This window comes from Astatotilapia calliptera, chromosome 13 (genome assembly GCF_964374335.1).
Source record: "Astatotilapia calliptera chromosome 13, fAstCal68.1, whole genome shotgun sequence".
NCBI lineage: Eukaryota > Metazoa > Chordata > Actinopteri > Cichliformes > Cichlidae > Astatotilapia > Astatotilapia calliptera.
Genome location: NC_137434.1, coordinates 11,372,007 through 11,395,790, shown reverse-complemented (window position 1 = coordinate 11,395,790; position 23,784 = coordinate 11,372,007). Strand labels below are relative to the sequence as shown.

The window sequence follows — 23,784 nt, the reverse complement described above, 5'->3', positions numbered from 1 at the left end:
CCACCACCGTGGGTCGCTTTCTAAGACGTTGGCCAAGACCCGAATTTAACGCTCTTGGTCTTTTATCACACACCTAGTATGTGAGCTGTCGACAGGCGAGCAACGTGGACTGGTCACGGAGATGGGACACGATGGAGGCGCTCCGGCTCCGAAGGACCAAGAAATGTTGGGGGAAAACTCTGTAAAAAACCCAGGAGAAATAAAGACACAATGAGACAAAGTTACTTTCTTTATCAAACGTGTACACGGGTGAGCTGCTAAGAACAACTCACACCATGCACAGTGGCTTGGTAATTTTTATAGGCACAGAGCACAGAGACAGTGAGAACAGGATAACAAATAATAAACAGATAAAATAAAACAACTCCATATATGGTGCTAGTCTCGTCAGCAGAGGGCTAGGGAAGATAAAACAATCTAAAACAATATGTCCCAGAAACAAGATGTGTTTGCTGGGAAAGTCTAAAAAGATAATTCTAAACTAATCTAACCATAGGCAGAGGGCAGACAAAAGGCATCTTTGTACATTTAAAAGAAGGTAAAGAAACATAGAATCATTTTTCCTGTAACACGTACTAAAACATTTTTTGACAGATTTTTAAGCGCCGTGTAGTACATAAAATCGGTTCAAGGTCAATAAGCACAACCAGAATTCATACATAAGGCGCACTGTCGATTTTTGAGATAATTAAAGGATTTTAAGTGCGACTCATAGTCCGAAAAATACGGTACATACAATATATTTAACATATTTGTGATCATATACAAAGCCAGATATACCTGGGCTATAATTTTCAGAGGAGCTTTTCCTCCTTGCTTGGCATCAACTGTGAGTTCACTGGGTTTTCCAACAGCCAGACCACTGCTCTGTAGGCCTGGACCGTACGCCTTAACCTAGAGAAAACTATTTTAAACAAACAATTAAAAAAGGAACAAGTCAAAGATCTACTATAGCCAAAAGATCATTTACAGACTATAGCGCTGTGAAAAAATATTTGCCTCCTTTCTCATTTCGTATCTTGTTCCATATTTGTCACACTTACACGTTTCAGATCAATAAATGTTAATATTAGACAAGAATGTCTAATATTAAACGGCAGTTTTCAAGGGGAAAAAGCTATCCAAACATACTTGGTCCTATATGAAAAAGTAATTGCACCGAATTAAATAAATTCTAACAACAGCTTATCAAGTTTAAAGGCGCTTCTGCTGTTTAACACGACCTCTGCTAGTTTCCTCTTTCTGGCGCAAAGCGGGAGATAAACAAGCAAGAGAGACGGGACTTGTGGCAGAAACGCCGATCAGCTGATCATTGATCAGTTTCATGATTGAAGTAGCAGCAGGAGAGGGAGAACGAGAGAAGAAGAGGCAGCTGTGCAGCAAAGACACAGAATAACTCCAGCTTTTTGTCTTTTTTTTATTGTAGCTGAAGTACGGGACAAATCGCTTTTATTTTCAGCTCAATACAAAACGCATAATATTAACTCTGAATACCAGAGGATTCCGTTTTTTATGGCACGGTTGGCTCTACTAACTAACCATATGAATAAAATAAAGTTCACCAGTAACATCATAGCACCCACCCAACTGTACAGAAACTCCATCATGCTAGCTAGTACACAGTACGAGTTATTGTAACTGACGTTAGCACAAGGAAAATAAACTCCACCTAAACTTGGTTTGACCCAGATAGACTGCAGGTCATAACTTCTTACCTGAAGCTCATTTCACCTGACAGTCGGACTGGCGGCCGCCTTGCGTCTCTCCACCTCCAGTCCTTTCCCCCATCCACCTGCTGGCCTCCACCACTTGCTAATTTGACTGAATGTGTGAAAGCTCCACCATAGCCACTACCAAACAACTGAGTTCTTTTTACACGTCTGCCAGCATCTGTCCAATCCGCCACCTTTCACTGTTTACACAGTTAGGAAAAAAAGACAACAACAACAACAAAACATTGGGCCATTTAAAAGGCAAAATGAGCATCGGCCCACCGGGCAAATGGCCGGTATACCCGATGCCCCACAGACAGACTGAGGCCCCGCCGCTATTTTTGAGTGCAAAAATGTGTGGTCTCCAGCTAATGGAAAAGGCTGATCGCACGATGTGCGCGTAGTGCTCTTTAAATAGAACAATTTGCCCCATTCTCTTCGCCCGTCATGTGGCCACATGTGGCGGGCTAGCAGGCTAGCAACATACAGGCCCGGGTTCGAGCCCTCGGCTCACTTCCCTCTGTATGTTCACCTGCTAGGGGGAGGTCCAGGCGGGCGATCTTGGAGTGAAAATTCCAAGGGATGACCCCTCGTAGCCTGGGCTTCCCCTGACTTTTTTTCTTTGCTTTGCTTTTTTTCATTTACCTGCCAGCAACAAACACACCTCCTTGTTGTCATGGCTACCAACGACCACTCTTCTTGTGCCAACAAGTCATTGCCTGACAAAACATTATTTCCTATGTTTCCCTGGCTTTTTTGCCTTTTTTATTTCTTGTGTTTTAGACAAAAACAAAAGAAAAAGATCTACAGATTCAGGCTTTTCTTTACCTGTGGTAGTCGGGTAGAATGACGTCACTGACACTGCTTTAATATGAAAACAAACTTTCTCAAACAAAAAACAAAAACAAAAAAGGAGTGGGTCGGTGTGTCATCTTTACCGAGCACCATACATGTTTTGCTTCACATTCAAATTATTATTTTTCCTTTTCAAAAATAATTCAGAGAGAAAAAAAACAGAGAAGTCAAATATATCAAATTTGCACGAATCTTCTAGTGAAGGTGCCTCCTCCTTCTGACCTTAGGGTAACTAATTTCTCAGACAGTGCGCTGGGAAGCTGCAGCTGATGATGATGTTTCTTACCTCACTAAGTGGAGGCGACCTGAGACAGGTGGGGAAGAACTATTGGATTGTTGGGGTACATATTATGAAGTAAAAAAAATACAATATCTCAATAAACTGTTGTCCTGTGTCTTAAGGAGTATGAGATATCACTGTCTGCACTCTATGGAGATGGAGCTCAGAGTGAAGCTGTGGCCATACGCTACAGCACCTGTGAGTCACACATTTTCTGATCCTGAACGTTTGTCAAACTCAGGAGGGGAGAGCCTGAAACCATTTACCTAAGTGACATTAGCAGCAGTGTTCAGCCTTAAAAATAGACAAGTTAAAAGTCATGCATCCATATTATTTGTTTATTTATTAAATTATTTTCGAGACACTGTTAGTTGTTAGAAGCCAGTGTTTTAATGACAGGACATATATGACAGTAATGAGACAACCTAAGATATCCAAGATTAGCACAAAAACACAAATAGAATCACAGAAAGCGTGTTTCTCTCCCGTTAGTCTTTAGGCCCAGTTACCTTTTACTTTTCTGTGGTCAGTAGCCCTTCATGTCATATTCTGTCTCTATGTACAATATAGCATTACTAATACAATAACCTATATGTAAATGAACTTCATTGTGTAATTGATGGCAGTTCTCAAAGTACTAGTCACTTAAAGGTTAAATTTCACATCGAAATTCTCATATTATATTCTATTTGAATGTTTAAAAAGAAAAATATCACAGTATTTATGCTTTCACTGAGCATATACCTGCATCAATGATGAACTCTCAAGGCTGAAAAGTCCTGGCTTTGGTCAGCCACGGTCCACGCACACGCACACGTCACCAATCCCTGACTGCTTGATCATAACAGCAATTGGGCTGCTGGGAACATGACGGGCGTTCTTCTTGATGTTAACAAGGTGCTCACCAATCTCCCTGGGAACAAACGAGATTCCTAAGACAGACCGACAAAACAGATGTTAACAACGCTTATTCTTGTGTGTGCATGCAGCCCGTTTCAGTTGCTCCTGCTTCTTTCTCCACGCTTTAACTTTTATTACTTTCCCCCTCTGTCTTTTACTTAAGGGTTAATAAAGTATTTGGATTCTGATGAGTCTCATTGTTTAGCAAACTTCTCACTTATCAGACGGACACTCACCAATGTGAGCGTTACGCAGCATCTTCAGCAGGCAGGGCTCCTCTGGGCCTGAGGGTGTTGTAAGAGGGGCTGTCAGCTGGCTGAGGTCAAGCTCGCCTATGTCCAGTGGAATATCTGCAGCAGAGCCCGCCTTCAGTGAAGTATGTTGGCTGGAAGGCTTTCAGGCCCGTCTTTGCCACTCCAGGGTCAGAGACCTTCACCTTGTTTGGATGACAGCCTGCTCTGATATTCATCTGTGGGCACAAACACCAAAACTCAAGAGACTTTTCAGTGAGAAGAAAAGGCAAACCTTGCATGCCAGAGTGAAAGTGAGAGTGTGTGTGAGTGCATACTCACCCTGAATGGACTCTCAGGGATGTTAGCGTCTCCCCAGGAGACCATCACAGTGTGCTTCACAGGCTTACGTGGGGTGCAGGTGTATGTGCTGTTGCTATTATCCTTAACCTGGACATCCACAGAATTGACTTCACCATCCTGTGCAGAAGACAAGGGATTATAGTTCAATCAGATTTAACACACTGTATTTTTCGGACCATAAGGCGCACTGTCGATGAACAGGTCTGGTTTCATACATGAGGCGCACTGGACTATAAAACGCATTAAGCGAAACAAAACAGCCAGATAAGTCAAACTTTACTCAACTCTTTCTTCTTGCTTCCTCCACTTCCGTACCATTGATTCATTCATGTTGAAATCTCTCGCAGCTGCTCTATTCTCATGTTCTACTGCGTGACTGACAGCCTTGAGTTTGAAATCCGCTTCGTCAGCATGTCTCTTAACAGGTGGCATTTTGGGGTCATGATCCACACACAATACAGTAATATTATGTTGCAGCACAGTACGTATCACTCCGCCAGGCTCCTGACTACGTAGCCGTAATGCTCCGACAATCCATCAAGCGGTGCGACTTCGTAGCTTACCAAAGTCGTACTAAAACATTTTTTGACAGATTTTTAAGCGCCGTGTATTACATAAAATCGGTTCAAGGTCAATAAGCACAACCACAATTCATACATAAGGCGCACTGTCGATTTTTGAGATAATTAAAGGATTTTAAGTGCGACTCATAGTCCGAAAAATACGGTACATACAATATATTTAACATATTTGTGATCATATACAAAGCCAGATATACCTGGGCTATAATTTTCAGAGGAGCTTTTCCTCCTTGCTTGGCATCAACTGTGAGTTCACTGGGTTTTCCAACAGCCAGACCACTGCTCTGTAGGCCTGGACCGTACGCCTTAACCTAGAGAAAACTATTTTAAACAAACAATTAAAAAAGGAACAAGTCAAAGATCTACTATAGCCAAAAGATCATTTACAGACTATAGCGCTGTGAAAAAATATTTGCCTCCTTTCTCATTTCGTATCTTGTTCCATATTTGTCACACTTACACGTTTCAGATCAATAAATGTTAATATTAGACAAGAATGTCTAATATTAAACGGCAGTTTTCAAGGGGAAAAAGCTATCCAAACATACTTGGTCCTATATGAAAAAGTAATTGCACCGAATTAAATAAATTCTAACAACAGCTTATCAAGTTTAAAGGCGCTTCTGCTGTTTAACACGACCTCTGCTAGTTTCCTCTTTCTGGCGCAAAGCGGGAGATAAACAAGCAAGAGAGACGGGACTTGTGGCAGAAACGCCGATCAGCTGATCATTGATCAGTTTCATGATTGAAGTAGCAGCAGGAGAGGGAGAACGAGAGAAGAAGAGGCAGCTGTGCAGCAAAGACACAGAATAACTCCAGCTTTTTGTCTTTTTTTTATTGTAGCTGAAGTACGGGACAAATCGCTTTTATTTTCAGCTCAATACAAAACGCATAATATTAACTCTGAATACCAGAGGATTCCGTTTTTTATGGCACGGTTGGCTCTACTAACTAACCATATGAATAAAATAAAGTTCACCAGTAACATCATAGCACCCACCCAACTGTACAGAAACTCCATCATGCTAGCTAGTACACAGTACGAGTTATTGTAACTGACTGTAAAAAGTTAGCACAAGGAAAATAAACTCCACCTAAACTTGGTTTGACCCAGATAGACTGCAGGTCATAACTTCTTACCTGAAGCTCATTTCACCTGACAGTCGGACTGGCGGCCGCCTTGCGTCTCTCCACCTCCAGTCCTTTCCCCCATCCACCTGCTGGCCTCCACCACTTGCTAATTTGACTGAATGTGTGAAAGCTCCACCATAGCCACTACCAAACAACTGAGTTATTTTTACACGTCTGCCAGCATCTGTCCAATCCGCCACCTTTCACTGTTTACACAGTTAGGAAAAAAAGACAACAACAACAACAAAACATTGGGCCATTTAAAAGGCAAAATTAGCATCGGCCCACCGGGCAAATGGCCGGTATACCCGATGCCCCACAGACAGACTGAGGCCCCGCCGCTATTTTTGAGTGCAAAAATGTGTGGTCTCCAGCTAATGGAAAAGGCTGATCGCACGATGTGCGCGTAGTGCTCTTTAAATAGAACAATTTGCCCCATTCTCTTCGCCCGTCATGTGGCCACATGTGGCGGGCTAGCAGGCTAGCAACATACAGGCCCGGGTTCGAGCCCTCGGCTCACTTCCCTCTGTATGTTCACCTGCTAGGGGGAGGTCCAGGCGGGCGATCTTGGAGTGAAAATTCCAAGGGATGACCCCTCGTAGCCTGGGCTTCCCCTGACTTTTTTTCTTTGCTTTGCTTTTTTTCATTTACCTGCCAGCAACAAACACACCTCCTTGTTGTCATGGCTACCAACGACCACTCTTCTTGTGCCAACAAGTCATTGCCTGACAAAACATTATTTCCTATGTTTCCCTGGCTTTTTTGCCTTTTTTATTTCTTGTCTTTTAGACAAAAACAAAAGAAAAAGATCTACAGATTCAGGCTTTTCTTTACCTGTGGTAGTCGGGTAGAATGACGTCACTGACACTATTTAATATGAAAACAAACTTTCTCAAACAAAAAACAAAAACAAAAAAGGAGTGGGTCGGTGTGTCATCTTTACCGAGCACCATACATGTTTTGCTTCACATTCAAATTATTATTTTTCCTTTTCAAAAATAATTCAGAGAGAAAAAAAACAGAGAAGTCAAATATATCAAATTTGCACGAATCTTCTAGTGAAGGTGCCTCCTCCTTCTGACCTTAGGGTAACTAATTTCTCAGACAGTGCGCTGGGAAGCTGCAGCTGATGATGATGTTTCTTACCTCACTAAGTGGAGGCGACCTGAGACAGGTGGGGAAGAACTATTGGATTGTTGGGGTACATATTATGAAGTAAAAAAAATACAATATCTCAATAAACTGTTGTCCTGTGTCTTAAGGAGTATGAGATATCACTGTCTGCACTCTATGGAGATGGAGCTCAGAGTGAAGCTGTGGCCATACGCTACAGCACCTGTGAGTCACACATTTTCTGATCCTGAACGTTTGTCAAACTCAGGAGGGGAGAGCCTGAAACCATTTACCTAAGTCACATTAGCAGCAGTGTTCAGCCTAAAAAATAGACAAGTTAAAAGTCATGCATCCATATTATTTGTTTATTTATTAAATTATTTTCGAGACACTGTTAGTTGTTAGAAGCCAGTGTTTTAATGACAGGACATATATGACAGTAATGAGACAACCCAAGATATCCAAGATTAGCACAAAAACACAAATAGAATCACAGAAAGCGTGTTTCTCTCCCGTTAGTCTTTAGGCCCAGTTACCTTTTACTTTTCTGTGGTCAGTAGCCCTTCATGTCATATTCTGTCTCTATGTACAATGTAGCATTACTAATACAATAACCTATATGTAAATGAACTTCATTGTGTAATTGATGGCAGTTCTCAAAGTACTAGTCACTTAAAGGTTAAATTTCACATCGAAATTCTCATATTATATTCTATTTGAATGTTTAAAAAGAAAAATATCACAGTATTTATGCTTTCACTGAGCATATACCTGCATCAATGATGAACTCTCAAGGCTGAAAAGTCCTGGCTTTGGTCAGCCACGGTCCACGCACACGCACACGTCACCAATCCCTGACTGCTTGATCATAACAGCAATTGGGCTGCTGGGAACATGACGGGCGTTCTTCTTGATGTTAACAAGGTGCTCACCAATCTCCCTGGGAACAAACGAGATTCCTAAGACAGACCGACAAAACAGATGTTAACAACGCTTATTCTTGTGTGTGCATGCAGCCCGTTTCAGTTGCTCCTGCTTCTTTCTCCACGCTTTAACTTTTATTACTTTCCCCCTCTGTCTTTTACTTAAGGGTTAATAAAGTATTTGGATTCTGATGAGTCTCATTGTTTAGCAAACTTCTCACTTATCAGACGGACACTCACCAATGTGAGCGTTACGCAGCATCTTCAGCAGGCAGGGCTCCTCTGGGCCTGAGGGTGTTGTAAGAGGGGCTGTCAGCTGGCTGAGGTCAAGCTCGCCTATGTCCAGTGGAATATCTGCAGCAGAGCCCGCCTTCAGTGAAGTATGTTGGCTGGAAGGCTTTCAGGCCCGTCTTTGCCACTCCAGGGTCAGAGACCTTCACCTTGTTTGGATGACAGCCTGCTCTGATATTCATCTGTGGGCACAAACACCAAAACTCAAGAGACTTTTCAGTGAGAAGAAAAGGCAAACCTTGCATGCCAGAGTGAAAGTGAGAGTGTGTGTGAGTGCATACTCACCCTGAATGGACTCTCAGGGATGTTAGCGTCTCCCCAGGAGACCATCACAGTGTGCTTCACAGGCTTACGTGGGGTGCAGGTGTATGTGCTGTTGCTATTATCCTTAACCTGGACATCCACAGAATTGACTTCACCATCCTGTGCAGAAGACAAGGGATTATAGTTCAATCAGATTTAACACACTGTATTTTTCGGACCATAAGGCGCACTGTCGATGAACAGGTCTGGTTTCATACATGAGGCGCACTGGACTATAAAACGCATTAAGCGAAACAAAACAGCCAGATAAGTCAAACTTTACTCAACTCTTTCTTCTTGCTTCCTCCACTTCCGTACCATTGATTCATTCATGTTGAAATCTCTCGCAGCTGCTCTATTCTCATGTTCTACTGCGTGACTGACAGCCTTGAGTTTGAAATCCGCTTCGTCAGCATGTCTCTTAACAGCTGGCATTTTGGGGTCATGATCCACACACAATACAGTAATATTATGTTGCAGCACAGTACGTATCACTCCGCCAGGCTCCTGACTACGTAGCCGTAATGCTCCGACAATCCATCAAGCGGTGCGACTTCATAGCTTACCAAAGTCGTACTAAAACATTTTTTGACAGATTTTTAAGCGCCGTGTAGTACATAAAATCGGTTCAAGGTCAATAAGCACAACCACAATTCATACATAAGGCGCACTGTCGATTTTTGAGATAATTAAAGGATTTTAAGTGCGACTCATAGTCCGAAAAATACGGTACATACAATATATTTAACATATTTGTGATCATATACAAAGCCAGATATACCTGGGCTATAATTTTCAGAGGAGCTTTTCCTCCTTGCTTGGCATCAACTGTGAGTTCACTGGGTTTTCCAACAGCCAGACCACTGCTCTGTAGGCCTGGACCGTACGCCTTAACCTAGAGAAAACTATTTTAAACAAACAATTAAAAAAGGAACAAGTCAAAGATCTACTATAGCCAAAAGATCATTTACAGACTATAGCGCTGTGAAAAAATATTTGCCTCCTTTCTCATTTCGTATCTTGTTCCATATTTGTCACACTTACACGTTTCAGATCAATAAATGTTAATATTAGACAAGAATGTCTAATATTAAACGGCAGTTTTCAAGGGGAAAAAGCTATCCAAACATACTTGGTCCTATATGAAAAAGTAATTGCACCGAATTAAATAAATTCTAACAACAGCTTATCAAGTTTAAAGGCGCTTCTGCTGTTTAACACGACCTCTGCTAGTTTCCTCTTTCTGGCGCAAAGCGGGAGATAAACAAGCAAGAGAGACGGGACTTGTGGCAGAAACGCCGATCAGCTGATCATTGATCAGTTTCATGATTGAAGTAGCAGCAGGAGAGGGAGAACGAGAGAAGAAGAGGCAGCTGTGCAGCAAAGACACAGAATAACTCCAGCTTTTTGTCTTTTTTATATTGTAGCTGAAGTACGGGACAAATCGCTTTTATTTTCAGCTCAATACAAAACGCATAATATTAACTCTGAATACCAGAGGATTCCGTTTTTTATGGCACGGTTGGCTCTACTAACTAACCATATGAATAAAATAAAGTTCACCAGTAACATCATAGCACCCACCCAACTGTACAGAAACTCCATCATGCTAGCTAGTACACAGTACGAGTTATTGTAACTGACTGTAAAAAGTTAGCACAAGGAAAATAAACTCCACCTAAACTTGGTTTGACCCAGATAGACTGCAGGTCATAACTTCTTACCTGAAGCTCATTTCACCTGACAGTCGGACTGGCGGCCGCCTTGTGTCTCTCCACCTCCAGTCCTTTCCCCCATCCACCTGCTGGCCTCCACCACTTGCTAATTTGACTGAATGTGTGAAAGCTCCACCATAGCCACTACCAAACAACTGAGTTCTTTTTACACGTCTGCCAGCATCTGTCCAATCCGCCAATTTCACTGTTTACACAGTTAGGAAAAAAAGACAACAACAACAACAACAACAAAACATTGGGCCATTTAAAAGGCAAAATTAGCATCGGCCCACCGGGCAAATGGCCGGTATACCCGATGCCCCACAGACAGACTGAGGCCCCGCCGCTATTTTTGAGTGCAAAAATGTGTGGTCTCCAGCTAATGGAAAAGGCTGATCGCGTAGTGCTCTTTAAATAGAACAATTTGCCCCATTCTCTTCGCCCGTCATGTGGCCACATGTGGCGGGCTAGCAGGCTAGCAACATACAGGCCCGGGTTCGAGCCCTCGGCTCACTTCCCTCTGTATGTTCACCTGCTAGGGGGAGGTCCAGGCGGGCGATCTTGGAGTGAAAATTCCAAGGGATGACCCCTCGTAGCCTGGGCTTCCCCTGACTTTTTTTCTTTGCTTTGCTTTTTTTCATTTACCTGCCAGCAACAAACACACCTCCTTGTTGTCATGGCTACCAACGACCACTCTTCTTGTGCCAACAAGTCATTGCCTGACAAAACATTATTTCCTATGTTTCCCTGGCTGTTTTGCCTTTTTTATTTCTTGTGTTTTAGACAAAAACAAAAGAAAAAGATCTACAGATTCAGGCTTTTCTTTACCTGTGGTAGTCGGGTAGAATGACGTCACTGACACTGCTTTAATATGAAAACAAACTTTCTCAAACAAAAAACAAAAACAAAAAAGGAGTGGGTCGGTGTGTCATCTTTACCGAGCACCATACATGTTTTGCTTCACATTCAAATTATTATTTTTCCTTTTCAAAAATAATTCAGAGAGAAAAAAAACAGAGAAGTCAAATATATCAAATTTGCACGAATCTTCTAGTGAAGGTGCCTCCTCCTTCTGACCTTAGGGTAACTAATTTCTCAGACAGTGACATGACAGTGCGCTGGGAAGCTGCAGCTGATGATGATGTTTCTTACCTCACTAAGTGGAGGCGACCTGAGACAGGTGGGGAAGAACTATTGGATTGTTGGGGTACATATTATGAAGTAAAAAAAATACAATATCTCAATAAACTGTTGTCCTGTGTCTTAAGGAGTATGAGATATCACTGTCTGCACTCTATGGAGATGGAGCTCAGAGTGAAGCTGTGGCCATACGCTACAGCACCTGTGAGTCACACATTTTCTGATCCTGAACGTTTGTCAAACTCAGGAGGGGAGAGCCTGAAACCATTTACCTAAGTGACATTAGCAGCAGTGTTCAGCCTTAAAAAATAGACAAGTTAAAAGTCATGCATCCATATTATTTGTTTATTTATTAAATTATTTTCGAGACACTGTTAGTTGTTAGAAGCCAGTGTTTTAATGACAGGACATATATGACAGTAATGAGACAACCTAAGATATCCAAGATTAGCACAAAAACACAAATAGAATCACAGAAAGCGTGTTTCTCTCCCGTTAGTCTTTAGGCCCAGTTACCTTTTACTTTTCTGTGGTCAGTAGCCCTTCATGTCATATTCTGTCTCTATGTACAATATAGCATTACTAATACAAGAACCTATATGTAAATGAACTTCATTGTGTAATTGATGGCAGTTCTCAAAGTACTAGTCACTTAAAGGTTAAATTTCACATCGAAATTCTCATATTATATTCTATTTGAATGTTTAAAAAGAAAAATATCACAGTATTTATGCTTTCACTGAGCATATACCTGCATCAATGATGAACTCTCAAGGCTGAAAAGTCCTGGCTTTGGTCAGCCACGGTCCACGCACACGCACACGTCACCAATCCCTGACTGCTTGATCATAACAGCAATTGGGCTGCTGGGAACATGACGGGCGTTCTTCTTGATGTTAACAAGGTGCTCACCAATCTCCCTGGGAACAAACGAGATTCCTAAGACAGACCGACAAAACAGATGTTAACAACGCTTATTCTTGTGTGTGCATGCAGCCCGTTTCAGTTGCTCCTGCTTCTTTCTCCACGCTTTAACTTTTATTACTTTCCCCCTCTGTCTTTTACTTAAGGGTTAATAAAGTATTTGGATTCTGATGAGTCTCATTGTTTAGCAAACTTCTCACTTATCAGACGGACACTCACCAATGTGAGCGTTACGCAGCATCTTCAGCAGGCAGGGCTCCTCTGGGCCTGAGGGTGTTGTAAGAGGGGCTGTCAGCTGGCTGAGGTCAAGCTCGCCTATGTCCAGTGGAATATCTGCAGCAGAGCCCGCCTTCAGTGAAGTATGTTGGCTGGAAGGCTTTCAGGCCCGTCTTTGCCACTCCAGGGTCAGAGACCTTCACCTTGTTTGGATGACAGCCTGCTCTGATATTCATCTGTGGGCACAAACACCAAAACTCAAGAGACTTTTCAGTGAGAAGAAAAGGCAAACCTTGCATGCCAGAGTGAAAGTGAGAGTGTGTGTGAGTGCATACTCACCCTGAATGGACTCTCAGGGATGTTAGCGTCTCCCCAGGAGACCATCACAGTGTGCTTCACAGGCTTACGTGGGGTGCAGGTGTATGTGCTGTTGCTATTATCCTTAACCTGGACATCCACAGAATTGACTTCACCATCCTGTGCAGAAGACAAGGGATTATAGTTCAATCAGATTTAACACACTGTATTTTTCGGACCATAAGGCGCACTGTCGATGAACAGGTCTGGTTTCATACATGAGGCGCACTGGACTATAAAACGCATTAAGCGAAACAAAACAGCCAGATAAGTCAAACTTTACTCAACTCTTTCTTCTTGCTTCCTCCACTTCCGTACCATTGATTCATTCATGTTGAAATCTCTCGCAGCTGCTCTATTCTCATGTTCTACTGCGTGACTGACAGCCTTGAGTTTGAAATCCGCTTCGTCAGCATGTCTCTTAACAGGTGGCATTTTGGGGTCATGATCCACACACAATACAGTAATATTATGTTGCAGCACAGTACGTATCACTCCGCCAGGCTCCTGACTACGTAGCCGTAATGCTCCGACAATCCATCAAGCGGTGCGACTTCGTAGCTTACCAAAGTCGTACTAAAACATTTTTTGACAGATTTTTAAGCGCCGTGTATTACATAAAATCGGTTCAAGGTCAATAAGCACAACCACAATTCATACATAAGGCGCACTGTCGATTTTTGAGATAATTAAAGGATTTTAAGTGCGACTCATAGTCCGAAAAATACGGTACATACAATATATTTAACATATTTGTGATCATATACAAAGCCAGATATACCTGGGCTATAATTTTCAGAGGAGCTTTTCCTCCTTGCTTGGCATCAACTGTGAGTTCACTGGGTTTTCCAACAGCCAGACCACTGCTCTGTAGGCCTGGACCGTACGCCTTAACCTAGAGAAAACTATTTTAAACAAACAATTAAAAAAGGAACAAGTCAAAGATCTACTATAGCCAAAAGATCATTTACAGACTATAGCGCTGTGAAAAAATATTTGCCTCCTTTCTCATTTCGTATCTTGTTCCATATTTGTCACACTTACACGTTTCAGATCAATAAATGTTAATATTAGACAAGAATGTCTAATATTAAACGGCAGTTTTCAAGGGGAAAAAGCTATCCAAACATACTTGGTCCTATATGAAAAAGTAATTGCACCGAATTAAATAAATTCTAACAACAGCTTATCAAGTTTAAAGGCGCTTCTGCTGTTTAACACGACCTCTGCTAGTTTCCTCTTTCTGGCGCAAAGCGGGAGATAAACAAGCAAGAGAGACGGGACTTGTGGCAGAAACGCCGATCAGCTGATCATTGATCAGTTTCATGATTGAAGTAGCAGCAGGAGAGGGAGAACGAGAGAAGAAGAGGCAGCTGTGCAGCAAAGACACAGAATAACTCCAGCTTTTTGTCTTTTTTTTATTGTAGCTGAAGTACGGGACAAATCGCTTTTATTTTCAGCTCAATACAAAACGCATAATATTAACTCTGAATACCAGAGGATTCCGTTTTTTATGGCACGGTTGGCTCTACTAACTAACCATATGAATAAAATAAAGTTCACCAGTAACATCATAGCACCCACCCAACTGTACAGAAACTCCATCATGCTAGCTAGTACACAGTACGAGTTATTGTAACTGACTGTAAAAAGTTAGCACAAGGAAAATAAACTCCACCTAAACTTGGTTTGACCCAGATAGACTGCAGGTCATAACTTCTTACCTGAAGCTCATTTCACCTGACAGTCGGACTGGCGGCCGCCTTGCGTCTCTCCACCTCCAGTCCTTTCCCCCATCCACCTGCTGGCCTCCACCACTTGCTAATTTGACTGAATGTGTGAAAGCTCCACCATAGCCACTACCAAACAACTGAGTTCTTTTTACACGTCTGCCAGCATCTGTCCAATCCGCCACCTTTCACTGTTTACACAGTTAGGAAAAAAAGACAACAACAACAACAACAAAACATTGGGCCATTTAAAAGGCAAAATGAGCATCGGCCCACCGGGCAAATGGCCGGTATACCCGATGCCCCACAGACAGACTGAGGCCCCGCCGCTATTTTTGAGTGCAAAAATGTGTGGTCTCCAGCTAATGGAAAAGGCTGATCGCACGATGTGCGCGTAGTGCTCTTTAAATAGAACAATTTGCCCCATTCTCTTCGCCCGTCATGTGGCCACATGTGGCGGGCTAGCAGGCTAGCAACATACAGGCCCGGGTTCGAGCCCTCGGCTCACTTCCCTCTGTATGTTCACCTGCTAGGGGGAGGTCCAGGCGGGCGATCTTGGAGTGAAAATTCCAAGGGATGACCCCTCGTAGCCTGGGCTTCCCCTGACTTTTTTTCTTTGCTTTGCTTTTTTTCATTTACCTGCCAGCAACAAACACACCTCCTTGTTGTCATGGCTACCAACGACCACTCTTCTTGTGCCAACAAGTCATTGCCTGACAAAACATTATTTCCTATGTTTCCCTGGCTTTTTTGCCTTTTTTATTTCTTGTCTTTTAGACAAAAAGAAAAGAAAAAGATCTACAGATTCAGGCTTTTCTTTACCTGTGGTAGTCGGGTAGAATGACGTCACTGACACTATTTAATATGAAAACAAACTTTCTCAAACAAAAAACAAAAACAAAAAAGGAGTGGGTCGGTGTGTCATCTTTACCGAGCACCATACATGTTTTGCTTCACATTCAAATTATTATTTTTCCTTTTCAAAAATAATTCAGAGAGAAAAAAAACAGAGAAGTCAAATATATCAAATTTGCACGAATCTTCTAGTGAAGGTGCCTCCTCCTTCTGACCTTAGGGTAACTAATTTCTCAGACAGTGACATGACAGTGCGCTGGGAAGCTGCAGCTGATGATGATGTTTCTTACCTCACTAAGTGGAGGCGACCTGAGACAGGTGGGGAAGAACTATTGGATTGTTGGGGTACATATTATGAAGTAAAAAAAATACAATATCTCAATAAACTGTTGTCCTGTGTCTTAAGGAGTATGAGATATCACTGTCTGCACTCTATGGAGATGGAGCTCAGAGTGAAGCTGTGGCCATACGCTACAGCACCTGTGAGTCACACATTTTCTGATCCTGAACGTTTGTCAAACTCAGGAGGGGAGAGCCTGAAACCATTTACCTAAGTGACATTAGCAGCAGTGTTCAGCCTAAAAAATACACAAGTTAAAAGTCATGCATCCATATTATTTGTTTATTTATTAAATTATTTTCGAGACACTGTTAGTTGTTAGAAGCCAGTGTTTTAATGACAGGACATATATGACAGTAATGAGACAACCTAAGATATCCAAGATTAGCACAAAAACACAAATAGAATCACAGAAAGCGTGTTTCTCTCCCGTTAGTCTTTAGGCCCAGTTACCTTTTACTTTTCTGTGGTCAGTAGCCCTTCATGTCATATTCTGTCTCTATGTACAATATAGCATTACTAATACAAGAACCTATATGTAAATGAACTTCATTGTGTAATTGATGGCAGTTCTCAAAGTACTAGTCACTTAAAGGTTAAATTTCACATCGAAATTCTCATATTATATTCTATTTGAATGTTTAAAAAGAAAAATATCACAGTATTTATGCTTTCACTGAGCATATACCTGCATCAATGATGAACTCTCAAGGCTGAAAAGTCCTGGCTTTGGTCAGCCACGGTCCACGCACACGTCACCAATCCCTGACTGCTTGATCATAACAGCAATTGGGCTGCTGGGAACATGACGGGCGTTCTTCTTGATGTTAACAAGGTGCTCACCAATCTCCCTGGGAACAAACGAGATTCCTAAGACAGACCGACAAAACAGATGTTAACAACGCTTATTCTTGTGTGTGCATGCAGCCCGTTTCAGTTGCTCCTGCTTCTTTCTCCACGCTTTAACTTTTATTACTTTCCCCCTCTGTCTTTTACTTAAGGGTTAATAAAGTATTTGGATTCTGATGAGTCTCATTGTTTAGCAAACTTCTCACTTATCAGACGGACACTCACCAATGTGAGCGTTACGCAGCATCTTCAGCAGGCAGGGCTCCTCTGGGCCTGAGGGTGTTGTAAGAGGGGCTGTCAGCTGGCTGAGGTCAAGCTCGCCTATGTCCAGTGGAATATCTGCAGCAGAGCCCGCCTTCAGTGAAGTATGTTGGCTGGAAGGCTTTCAGGCCCGTCTTTGCCACTCCAGGGTCAGAGATCTTCACCTTGTTTGGATGACAGCCTGCTCTGATATTCATCTGTGGGCACAAACACCAAAACTCAAGAGACTTTTCAGTGAGAAGAAAAGGCAAACCTTGCATGCCAGAGTGAAAGTGAGAGAGTGTGAGTGCATACTCACCCTGAATGGACTCTCAGGGATGTTAGCGTCTCCCCAGGAGACCATCACAGTGTGCTTCACAGGCTTACGTGGGGTGCAGGTGTATGTGCTGTTGCTATTATCCTTAACCTGGACATCCACAGAATTGACTTCACCATCCTGTGCAGAAGACAAGGGATTATAGTTCAATCAGATTTAACACACTGTATTTTTCGGACCATAAGGCGCACTGTCGATGAACAGGTCTGGTTTCATACATGAGGCGCACTGGACTATAAAACGCATTAAGCGAAACAAAACAGCCAGATAAGTCAAACTTTACTCAACTCTTTCTTCTTGCTTCCTCCACTTCCGTACCATTGATTCATTCATGTTGAAATCTCTCGCAGCTGCTCTATTCTCATGTTCTACTGCGTGACTGACAGCCTTGAGTTTGAAATCCGCTTCGTCAGCATGTCTCTTAACAGCTGGCATTTTGGGGTCATGATCCACACACAATACAGTAATATTATGTTGCAGCACAGTACGTATCACTCCGCCAGGCTCCTGACTACGTAGCCGTAATGCTCCGACAATCCATCAAGCGGTGCGACTTCATAGCTTACCAAAGTCGTACTAAAACATTTTTTGACAGATTTTTAAGCGCCGTGTATTACATAAAATCGGTTCAAGGTCAATAAGCACAACCACAATTCATACATAAGGCGCACTGTCGATTTTTGAGAGATAATTAAAGGATTTTAAGTGCGACTCATAGTCCGAAAAATACGGTACATACAATATATTTAACATATTTGTGATCATATACAAAGCCAGATATACCTGGGCTATAATTTTCAGAGAAGCTTTTCCTCCTTGCTTGGCATCAACTGTGAGTTCACTGGGTTTTCCAACAGCCAGACCACTGCTCTGTAGGCCTGGACCGTGCGCCTTAACCTAGAGAAAACTATTTTAAACAAACAATTAAAAAAGGAACAAGTCAAAGATCTACTATAGCCAAAAGATCATTTACAGACTATAGCGCTGTGAAAAAATATTTGCCTCCTTTCTGATTTCGTATCTTATTCCATATTTGTCACACTTACACGTTTCAGATCAATAAATGTTAATATTAGACAAGAATGTCTAATATTAAACGGCAGTTTTCAAGGGGAAAAAGCTATCCAAACATACTTGGTCCTATATGAAAAAGTAATTGCACCGAATTAAATAAATTCTAACAACAGCTTATCAAGTTTAAAGGCGCTTCTGCTGTTTAACACGACCTCTGCTAGTTTCCTCTTTCTGGCGCAAAGCGGGAGATAAACATGCAAGAGAGACGGGACTTGTGGCAGAAACGCCGATCAGCTGATCATTGATCAGTTTCATGATTGAAGTAGCAGCAGGAGAGGGAGAACGAGAGAAGAAGAGGCAGCTGTGCAGCAAAGACACAGAATAACTCCAGCTTTTTGTCTTTTTTTTATTGTAGCTGAAGTACGGGACAAATCGCTTTTATTTTCAGCTCAATACAAAACGCATAATATTAACTCTGAATACCAGAGGATTCCGTTTTTTATGGCACGGTTGGCTCTACTAACTAACCATATGAATAAAATAAAGTTCACCAGTAACATCATAGCACCCACCCAACTGTACAGAAACTCCATCATGCTAGCTAGTACACAGTACGAGTTATTGTAACTGACTGTAAAAAGTTAGCACAAGGAAAATAAACTCCACCTAAACTTGGTTTGACCCAGATAGACTGCAGGTCATAACTTCTTACCTGAAGCTCATTTCACCTGACAGTCGGACTGGCGGCCGCCTTGCGTCTCTCCACCTCCAGTCCTTTCCCCCATCCACCTGCTGGCCTCCACCACTTGCTAATTTGACTGAATGTGTGAAAGCTCCACCATAGCCACTACCAAACAACTGAGTTCTTTTTACACGTCTGCCAGCATCTGTCCAATCCGCCACCTTTCACTGTTTACACAGTTAGGAAAAAAAGACAACAACAACAACAACAACAAAACATTGGGCCATTTAAAAGGCAAAATTAGCATCGGCCCACCGGGCAAATGGCCGGTATACCCGATGCCCCACAGACAGACTGAGGCCCCGCCGCTATTTTTGAGTGCAAAAATGTGTGGTCTCCAGCTAATGGAAAAGGCTGATCGCACGATGTGCGCGTAGTGCTCTTTAAATAGAACAATTTGCCCCATTCTCTTCGCCCGTCATGTGGCCACATGTGGCGGGCTAGCAGGCTAGCAACATACAGGCCCGGGTTCGAGCCCTCGGCTCACTTCCCTCTGTATGTTCACCTGCTAGGGGGAGGTCCAGGCGGGCGATCTTGGAGTGAAAATTCCAAGGGATGACCCCTCGTAGCCTGGGCTTCCCCTGACTTTTTTTCTTTGCTTTGCTTTTTTTCATTTACCTGCCAGCAACAAACACACCTCCTTGTTGTCATGGCTACCAACGACCACTCTTCTTGTGCCAACAAGTCATTGCCTGACAAAACATTATTTCCTATGTTTCCCTGGCTTTTTTGCCTTTTTTATTTCTTGTGTTTTAGACAAAAAGAAAAGAAAAAGATCTACAGATTCAGGCTTTTCTTTACCTGTGGTAGTCGGGTAGAATGACGTCACTGACACTGCTTTAATATGAAAACAAACTTTCTCAAACAAAAAACAAAAACAAAAAAGGAGTGGGTCGGTGTGTCATCTTTACCGAGCACCATACATGTTTTGCTTCACATTCAAATTATTATTTTTCCTTTTCAAAAATAATTCAGAGAGAAAAAAAACAGAGAAGTCAAATATATCAAATTTGCACGAATCTTCTAGTGAAGGTGCCTCCTCCTTCTGACCTTAGGGTAACTAATTTCTCAGACAGTGACATGACAGTGCGCTGGGAAGCTGCAGCTGATGATGATGTTTCTTACCTCACTAAGTGGAGGCGACCTGAGACAGGTGGGGAAGAACTATTGGATTGTTGGGGTACATATTATGAAGTAAAAAAAATACAATATCTCAATAAACTGTTGTCCTGTGTCTTAAGGAGTATGAGATATCACTGTCTGCACTCTATGGAGATGGAGCTCAGAGTGAAGCTGTGGCCATACGCTACAGCACCTGTGAGTCACACATTTTCTGATCCTGAACGTTTGTCAAACTCAGGAGGGGAGAGCCTGAAACCATTTACCTAAGTCACATTAGCAGCAGTGTTCAGCCTTAAAAAATAGACAAGTTAAAAGTCATGCATCCATATTATTTGTTTATTTATTAAATTATTTTCGAGACACTGTTAGTTGTTAGAAGCCAGTGTTTTAATGACAGGACATATATGACAGTAATGAGACAACCTAAGATATCCAAGATTAGCACAAAAACACAAATAGAATCACAGAAAGCGTGTTTCTCTCCCGTTAGTCTTTAGGCCCAGTTACCTTTTACTTTTCTGTGGTCAGTAGCCCTTCATGTCATATTCTGTCTCTATGTACAATATAGCATTACTAATACAATAACCTATATGTAAATGAACTTCATTGTGTAATTGATGGCAGTTCTCAAAGTACTAGTCACTTAAAGGTTAAATTTCACATCGAAATTCTCATATTATATTCTATTTGAATGTTTAAAAAGAAAAATATCACAGTATTTATGCTTTCACTGAGCATATACCTGCATCAATGATGAACTCTCAAGGCTGAAAAGTCCTGGCTTTGGTCAGCCACGGTCCACGCACACGCACACGTCACCAATCCCTGACTGCTTGATCATAACAGCAATTGGGCTGCTGGGAACATGACGGGCGTTCTTCTTGATGTTAACAAGGTGCTCACCAATCTCCCTGGGAACAAACGAGATTCCTAAGACAGACCGACAAAACAGATGTTAACAACGCTTATTCTTGTGTGTGCATGCAGCCCGTTTCAGTTGCTCCTGCTTCTTTCTCCACGCTTTAACTTTTATTACTTTCCCCCTCTGTCTTTTACTTAAGGGTTAATAAAGTATTTGGATTCTGATGAGTCTCATTGTTTAGCAAACTTCTCACTTATCAGACGGACACTCACCAATGTGAGCGTTACGCAGCATCTTCAGCAGGCAGGGCTCCTCTGGGCCTGAGGGTGTTGTAAGAGGGGCTGTCAGCTGGCTGAGGTCAAGCTCGCCTATGTCCAGTGGAATATCTGCAGCAGAGCCCGCCTTCAGTGAAGTATGTTGGCTGGAAGGCTTTCAGGCCCGTCTTTGCCACTCCAGGGTCAGAGACCTTCACCTTGTTTGGATGACAGCCTGCTCTGATATTCATCTGTGGGCACAAACACCAAAACTCAAGAGACTTTTCAGTGAGAAGAAAAGGCAAACCTTGCATGCCAGAGTGAAAGTGAGAGTGTGTATGAGTGCATACTCACCCTGAATGGACTCTCAGGGATGTTAGCGTCTCCCCAGGAGACCATCACAGTGTGCTTCACAGGCTTACGTGGGGTGCAGGTGTATGTGCTGTTGCTATTATCCTTAACCTGGACATCCACAGAATTGACTTCACCATCCTGTGCAGAAGACAAGGGATTATAGTTCAATCAGATTTAACACACTGTATTTTTCGGACCATAAGGCGCACTGTCGATGAACAGGTCTGGTTTCATACATGAGGCGCACTGGACTATAAAACGCATTAAGCGAAACAAAACAGCCAGATAAGTCAAACTTTACTCAACTCTTTCTTCTTGCTTCCTCCACTTCCGTACCATTGATTCATTCATGTTGAAATCTCTCGCAGCTGCTCTATTCTCATGTTCTACTGCGTGACTGACAGCCTTGAGTTTGAAATCCGCTTCGTCAGCATGTCTCTTAACAGGTGGCATTTTGGGGTCATGATCCACACACAATACAGTAATATTATGTTGCAGCACAGTACGTATCACTCCGCCAGGCTCCTGACTACGTAGCCGTAATGCTCCGACAATCCATCAAGCGGTGCGACTTCATAGCTTACCAAAGTCGTACTAAAACATTTTTTGACAGATTTTTAAGCGCCGTGTATTACATAAAATCGGTTCAAGGTCAATAAGCACAACCACAATTCATACATAAGGCGCACTGTCGATTTTTGAGAGATAATTAAAGGATTTTAAGTGCGACTCATAGTCCGAAAAATACGGTACATACAATATATTTAACATATTTGTGATCATATACAAAGCCAGATATACCTGGGCTATAATTTTCAGAGGAGCTTTTCCTCCTTGCTTGGCATCAACTGTGAGTTCACTGGGTTTTCCAACAGCCAGACCACTGCTCTGTAGGCCTGGACCGTGCGCCTTAACCTAGAGAAAACTATTTTAAACAAACAATTAAAAAAGGAACAAGTCAAAGATCTACTATAGCCAAAAGATCATTTACAGACTATAGCGCTGTGAAAAAATATTTGCCTCCTTTCTCATTTCGTATCTTGTTCCATATTTGTCACACTTACACGTTTCAGATCAATAAATGTTAATATTAGACAAGAATGTCTAATATTAAACGGCAGTTTTCAAGGGGAAAAAGCTATCCAAACATACTTGGTCCTATATGAAAAAGTAATTGCACCGAATTAAATAAATTCTAACAACAGCTTATCAAGTTTAAAGGCGCTTCTGCTGTTTAACACGACCTCTGCTAGTTTCCTCTTTCTGGCGCAAAGCGGGAGATAAACAAGCAAGAGAGACGGGACTTGTGGCAGAAACGCCGATCAGCTGATCATTGATCAGTTTCATGATTGAAGTAGCAGCAGGAGAGGGAGAACGAGAGAAGAAGAGGCAGCTGTGCAGCAAAGACACAGAATAACTCCAGCTTTTTGTCTTTTTTTTATTGTAGCTGAAGTAGGGGACAAATCGCTTTTATTTTCAGCTCAATACAAAACGCATAATATTAACTCTGAATACCAGAGGATTCCGTTTTTTATGGCACGGTTGGCTCTACTAACTAACCATATGAATAAAATAAAGTTCACCAGTAACATCATAGCACCCACCCAACTGTACAGAAACTCCATCATGCTAGCTAGTACACAGTACGAGTTATTGTAACTGACTGTAAAAAGTTAGCACAAGGAAAATAAACTCCACCTAAACTTGGTTTGACCCAGATAGACTGCAGGTCATAACTTCTTACCTGAAGCTCATTTCACCTGACAGTCGGACTGGCGGCCGCCTTGCGTCTCTCCACCTCCAGTCCTTTCCCCCATCCACCTGCTGGCCTCCACCACTTGCTAATTTGACTGAATGTGTGAAAGCTCCACCATAGCCACTACCAAACAACTGAGTTCTTTTTACACGTCTGCCAGCATCTGTCCAATCCGCCACCTTTCACTGTTTACACAGTTAGGAAAAAAAGACAACAACAACAACAACAACAAAACATTGGGCCATTTAAAAGGCAAAATTAGCATCGGCCCACCGGGCAAATGGCCGGTATACCC

At 42.3% G+C, this 23,784-nt stretch overlaps 1 long non-coding RNA gene across 1 annotated transcript in view; it reads right to left on the bottom strand.

Moving 5' to 3' along the window:
• Positions 1-23,784, bottom strand: part of LOC145419609 (uncharacterized) — a 239,184-nt gene that overhangs the window by 140,200 nt on the left and 75,200 nt on the right. The window lies entirely within an intron of this gene.